Here is a 7,182-nt window from a genome sequence, read left to right as displayed (position 1 = left end):
AGTTCATTCAAATAATTAGGAAAAGTTTAAAAGGCTAAAAAGTTTACATGGGTCTTCAAGTTTCCAAGGAGGTGTTACTCATGTAACCCTTCAATCATATATTCAAATCTATAGACATGGTCTTTCATGTAGTAATTCATTTCATTGTGCATGATCCCACTTAATTTATTAACAGTGATGTGTATGAGTAGTTAATTAATGTGCCAGGATTTGAATACAAAAAAACTTTTTTTTGTATGCTTGTTATTCCCCATTTTGTGCATAATGAAGCAAGCAGTTTCAAAATTATAAATAAAAAATAAATAAAAACAATCAGGTAGCTGCAGCTTAGGTGTTCCCAGTTTATATTAAAAGCAACACCATACACACCAGGTTGCAATAGTCACTGTGCTCAGTTGGAACATTCAGTTCTGTCTCAAAAAAAATTAAAAATGAAACCATGCATATATCTACAGACTATTATAAATAGGCATGCTTCGTCACAAGGATATTAGTGTGATCCCAAAGTTCATTCAGGTTAATGCCTGAACTGGTGCTTCTATATTAAGTCTATGTGCTGATATAATACTTCTGTAAAAGATATGCGGTGCATTAAATTCTGTATTTAATTTCATTATATAGCATCTGCCAAACAAACTTTTGTACCACCACTGTCAGGTGAGAATGTTAAATTTTGTTTAATGTTCAATTCAATTCAATTCAAGTTTATTTGTATAGCGCTTTTTACAATAGACATTGTCTCAAAGCAGCTTTACAGAACATAAACACAGAGCAGAAGGTAAACATAATTAATGATAAAGGAAGTAACGAGTAATAAAAGAAATAAGAATTAACAGAATAAAAATTCTAGATTATTATTAGATGTATATAGTTCACAGTGTGTATGTATTTATTCCCCTATGAGCAAGTCTGAGATGACTCAGGCAGCAGTGGCAAGGAAAAACTCCCTTAAATTGGTAAAGGAAGAAACCTTGAGAGGAACCGGACTCAAGGGGGAACCCATCCTCATATGGGTGACACTGGGGGTGTGATTGTAATATACAGTCAGTTAAATGTTGTATTGGTGTGAGGTTCAAGGACTTCTGATCTCCTGAGTACCACAGAGTCTAACTGGAGATGTCTCAGGATTCTTAGAGTCGGCCTCGGCTCAGTGGACGTCCAAAGGCTTCGTCCCACAGAGGACGTTGGGAGCTGGTACAGTGTCTGGATGCCTCGGGATGGGTACAAAGAGAGAAGCAGTGGAAAGGGATTAACATATCTGCTGTTCATAAAAATGTGCTGGTCTGATATACTGGTGCATGATATTATGGGATGTATTATGTGTACGCCTGACTGAAGAGATGAGTTTTTAATCTACATTTAAACTGGGAAAGTGTGTCTGCGCCCCGAACACTATCAGGAAGACTATTCCAAAGTTTGGGAGCTAAATAAGAAAATGCTCTACCACCTTTAGTAGACTTAGATATTCTGGGAACTACCAAAAGCCCTGAGTTTTGTGATCTCAGAGAGCGTGAAGGATTGTAACGTGTTAGAAGACTAGTTAGATACATGGGAGCTAAACCATTAAGAGCCTTGTACGTAAGTAGCAGCAGTTTGTAGTCAATTCTATACTTAACAGGTAGCCAGTGTAGAGTTGATAAAATTGGGGTTATATGGTCATACTTTCTTGTCTTAGTGAGAACTCTGGCAGCTGCATTTTGGACTAACTGTAACCTATTTATTAAAGATGCAGGACAACCACCTAGTAATGCATTACAATAGTCCAGTCTAGAGGTCATGAACGCATGAACTAGCTTCTCAGCATCAGATACAGACAGGATGTTTCTCAGCTTGGCAATGTTTCTAAGGTGGAAGAAGGCTGTTTTGGTAGTATGGGCGATATGATTTTTAAAAGACAAGTTACTGTCTAGTATAACACCGAGGTCTTTCACTGTCGAGCTACTTGTAATAGTACATCCCTCTAAATGGGAGTTAAGTTGTGAGAGTTTATGTGCACTGGTTTTTGGACCTATGAGTAGTATTTCTGTCTTATCGGAGTTTAGGGTCAGGGTGTTAATTTTAAATGTTAATTTTAAAAGAGGACCCCAGGAAGATTAGCTGCCATTAAATGGGACACTAATGGGGATCCTAATAAAACAATAAAACAATAAAATTGTTTTAATTTTGGGAAAATCCTTGATTAAGCTACTTTGAATACAAATTCTAGCAGTTAACCAAATACCAATACATTAACTCTTATGGATGCAGAAGTTATCGTGGGCTCAAATAATAGACCATATATGGACTTAAGCTGAGTATTACTACAGATGTTGTATTTATTTTTTTTAGCAAAAAATATATTTTATGTTCAATAGAAGCTACATTTATTATGAGCATTCACTAAATTCTAGGGGTTTCGTTACCATGACGTAAAGTGGGCGTTTCTGGAGGTCTTGGAAAAACGCATCTTTCAAAAAGAAACATACCTACGATGGATAATGAAGGACAAAACAGTCATACAGGTAGATTTTATATTTTATATCTATTATGCTTTATTATCTTACAGTTAACCTATTTTCGAAAACAAATAAACAACCAAGAACTAAGGTTAGGGTTACGGTTAGAATTAGATTATCAAATAGGCCACGCCTACCCGATAACGCAATATCTGTTACGCTGTTCTGAAATTGTGTCATCGGGCAGGCGTGGCCTATTTGATAATCTAACTCTAATTCTAACCCTAACTGTAACCCTAACCCTGACTATTTTATTAGAAAAATAATAAATAAATAAATTTAAAAATCTACTTAGCGTTCGACCTCAATTGAGAGGTGAAGTCTAACAGGCAGGATTATTTTCCTACCACATGGCCAAAATAATCCGTGTGTGAATGACCTTATTGCGCATAGTCAGTGGTCTCTGTGGGGTATCTTTATAAACACAAAACGTCAAGTTAAAACCTTTTCTTAGCACCAGTATAACACTCTAGTGGAAACTACCAACAATTCTCTTGCAAACGTTTCTGGTACGAGATAGCAAAAAAGATATGGCATACCTTCTCTCTTGTCAACTAAAGACAACACTGAAGCCCTTGACATTGAGGACTGCTTTTGTATGGCATGCAAATCATCGACCATACAGCAGTAGATATGACAGATCTGAATATTTGCACAAAAGTATTGAAAAAAAGTTTACCGAGGTAAGTAAAGCTTCCTGGAAAATTGCACCACACCAAACCAAACATTTTATGAACTTATTTTATATTCAGTAACAGTGCTGACCACATTTAAGGTCTCCTGATTCATGTGCAGGTATTATGACAGTCAAGAGCTGCTGTTCCATTTTAAACAATCTAGGTCAGGGGTGTCAAACTCAAATTCACAGAGGGCCAAAATATAAAACTGAGATAAAGTCACGGGCAAAACTGAATATTTATTGAAAAATTAACTGCAACTGATATGTAATGTTCAACCTTTTTCATATGAAAACAAACTTTAGTTTGTTAAAATTTGACCATACACTTTTTGACAAACTCTCCCTCATTAAAGGGCAGATTTTGCTGTCTCTGCTGCCACAATAAAGCTTTACAGCCTTTACAGCAGCTTCACTTTTTTTTGCTTTCATGAACATAGTCTGCCGGGAAACATTAGGTTACTGTCGTAACCCCGGTTCTCTGAAACATCGAGTGGAGAGATCCACCTATGGGAAGGGCATCCTTTCCTGACCTCTACAGAAGCATCCAATTGCACCAAGTCTGGCTTGACAGACAGGAGCGCGTGCCAAAGGCAGGTAAGGTAACGCCCCTTACCCGAGTGCATAATGCACCTGCACGCGCTGCCTTTCCTCAGTGTACATATTCGCTTCTCATGCAGCAAGCGGGGCAAACTTGGTGGATCTCTCCACTCGATGTTTCAGAGAACCGGGGTTACGACAGTAACCTAATGTTCTCTTTCATCATCTCGTGTTCGAGATCCACCTATGGGAGATATAGACAACTCCCCAGTTGCCCAATACGCTCACAGTGAGGCCCTGTAAGCCAGAGGATGGCCAAAAAGGTGGTGCTCGGCACGTCACAAAGCAGCAGACATAACATACTGCGCGGGGCAAAAAGCTCAGCCAAAGGGAAACACAGCATGCGGCAACATGCATGTTAAAACCTCGCTGACGTCCAACAAGCGGGCAGCCTGCCGGAAAAGAACATGTAAATAACATGTAAATGGACCAACCCGAGCGTATGGCGGGGAGAAGACCATATGCCTGAAAAACATGCACAGCCAGGCCGGGCGGACAGGGCTGACAAGAGTGCATGAGGCTACGAAGAGCCCACGCTCAAGACCGCATGAGCCACGGTGGTATGAGTAACATCAAGCCGGTAGTGCCTGACAAAGGTGTGCGGAGAGGACCAGCTCGCCGCGGCACAAATGTCCTGCAAGGGAACTCCCCCAAACAGCCCACGAAGCAGCCAAGCCTCTAGTGGAGTGAGCCCTGAGGCCATCTGGAGGCTGCACGCCCCTAGACTCATACGCTAAGGAGATAGCTTCTACAATCCAGCGAGAGAGGCGTTGCTTAGAGATGGGTTTTCCCGTGTTCGGCGGGGCCCAAGAGATGAAGAGCTGATCGCTCCCCCGAAAAGAGTTCGTCCTGTCCACGTACGCCCATAGGGCACGCACAGGGCACAAAGCATTCAACCTCTAGTCCTCTGCAGAGGAAAAAGGAGGAGGGTGAAAAGCGGAGAGCTCGATCACACCACCAGTGAAGGCTGGAAAGCACTTAGGCACGAAGGCCGGGTTAGGCTTAAGCCAAACCCTATCCCCGCTAAGCGAGAATTTGGTGCACGAGGAATGAACCGAGAGCGCATGCAAATCACTGACACGTTTGGCGGAAGCCAAAGCCAGGAGCAGCGCCGTCTTGAAGGACAGCAACCTGAGGGAGATATCCCCCAGGGGCTCAAAAGGCTGTTGGGCCAACACCTCCAGCACCAAGGAGAGATCCCAATCCGGGACCACACTCCTGGTGACCGGCAGGGAGCGGCACGCGCCCCTCATAAATCTACGGATAAGGGGGTGCTGCCCCACCGTAGTGCCGGCGAAACCGGCGTGACATGCAGCGATAGCCGCCAAATAGACCTTAATTGTCGAAAAAGACCTGCCACGATCGATAAGGCCCTGTAAAAAACCCAAAATATCAGTGACTGAGCACAGATACGAGACGAGCTGGTGCTCCTCGCACCACGCCTCAAACACACGCCATTTGCAATCATAGAGAGAGCGTGTGGAAGGGGCCCTGGCACTCTGAATCGTGGCGATAACACGGGGCGGAAGCCCCAGCGTGCTCAAATTCGCCCTCTCACGGGCCAGGCCCAGAGAGCCACCCTGCCCGGGTGAGGATGAAAAATCTCCCCGTTTGCCTGGGTCAGGAGATCCTGTTGCGTGCCAAGGTGCCTTGGGCCACCTGGGGGCTATGAGGATCAGAGATAAACCCCGCACCGCGACCCTGGCCAAGGTCGGGTATATCAGGCAGAGCGGAGGGAAAGCATAGAGCAGCGCGCTGGGCCATGGATGAGCCAGAGTGTCCACGCCGAGGGGGGCGTCCTCGTCCCGAAGCGATAAGAACATAGGACAATGGGCGTTTTCGCGCGAGGCGAAGAGATCGACGGCAGCCTGGCCAAACCTTTCCCAGAGCAGTCCCACTATCTGGGGGTGGAGCCTCCACTCCCCGTTCAGAGGGTTCCCCCTCGACAGAAGGTCTGCACCTCTGTTCAAAAGGCCCGGGACGTGAGTCGCCCGTAACGGCGTGCTCCATACCAACAGCTTGTGAGCCAGAGCGTGAAGCCTGGAGGAGCGCATGCCGCCTTGACGGTTGATATACGCTACAGCTGTCGTATTGTTGCAGCGTACCAGCACATGATGCCCCCGCAGGCGGGGTGAGAAATACATCAGAGCTTTCCACACAGTGAGGAGTTCCAAGTAATTTATATGGGCTGAGCGAAGTGAGATCGGCCACACACCGTTCATTGACCTGCCCTCTTGAGTGGCCCCCCACCCTGTCAAGGAGGCATCTGTCGTGACCACTTTCCGCATCATGATCGCCCCGAGAGGGGTTCCATGTGCGTAAAACTCCGCAGCTCTCCAGTGGCGCAGCGCGGCCATGCACACGTGCGTCACCGAGACAAAGCAGAAAAGAACGCGCAACGGGCAGAGATGAAGGGACGAAATCAACTTCATGAAAGCCCTCATTCTCAGAAGACCTAGAAGCAAGACATGGACAGCCGAAGCCATAAGACCCTGTAATCTGAGACATGTGCGATACTGTATCCGCGCCCCTTCTCTGAACCGCGATAGACAGTTCATGAATGAAGAGACGCGCCCCCGCGCTAAGCGCACGTGCATCGCGACGGAATTCAGCTCCAGACCCAGGAATATGACTTCCTGAGCGGGAGTGAAATTGCTCTTTAACACATTGACTCTGAAACCGAGCGCAGCGATGTGTGAGAGCACACGGGCAGTGTTCTGAATCACATTCCTTCTTGAATCGGCTATAATAAGCCAGTCGTCTATGTAAGTTAGGATCCTGAGACCCGCTATTCTCAGCGGGACAAGCCCCGCCTCCACACACAGACAGAACGTCCGCGGACTCAGCGCGAGCCCGAACGGAAGGACTGTGAATTCGTAACATACGCCTTGGTAGGCGAAACGAAGGAATTTTGTGTGCGGAGGATATGTGCTTATGTGGAAAAAAGCATCGCTCAGATCGATCGAGCAAAACCAATCGTTCCGCTTTATCGAACGTATGAGAGAGCCGTGTGTTAACATTCTGAAGTTGTATTTCCGTAAATGTTTGTTCAACACTCTGAGATCCAGAATAGGACGGAGAGATCTGTCCTTCTTCGGGACCAGGAAATAACGAGAATAAAACCCCTGATCGCTTAGATGCGCGGGTACAACTCGAATCGCTCCCTTCTCGAGAAGAGATGAGATCTCGTCTTTCAGAATGTGGGCGGAGCCCTGGTCCGTGTGGGACCAGACCACTCCGTTGAACCACGGGGGTGATTGGGCAAACTGAAGTCTGTAACCCCTCGTGACTGTGTGAATCACCCAATCGGGGGCCGAGACAGACAGCCAGGCTGTCACGTGACTCCCGAGCGTCCCTACACGGGAGGGCGGGACGCCGGGGGCCATTGATGGCGCGATGGCGCCCTCCAGT

General features: G+C 45.9%; 1 pseudogene; it reads right to left on the bottom strand.

Annotated features, from left to right (window-relative positions):
• Window positions 1–4,015: 4,015 nt before the first annotated feature.
• LOC113655813 lies at window positions 4,016–7,157 on the bottom strand (annotated as a pseudogene).
• Between the last annotated feature and the right edge of the window lie 25 nt (window positions 7,158–7,182).

This window comes from Tachysurus fulvidraco, chromosome 14, assembly GCF_022655615.1.
Source record: "Tachysurus fulvidraco isolate hzauxx_2018 chromosome 14, HZAU_PFXX_2.0, whole genome shotgun sequence".
In the NCBI taxonomy this organism is placed as follows: Eukaryota; Metazoa; Chordata; class Actinopteri; order Siluriformes; family Bagridae; genus Tachysurus; species Tachysurus fulvidraco.
The sequence above is the reverse complement of the archived record's forward strand: the minus strand, read 5'-3'. Positions and strand labels throughout refer to the sequence as shown.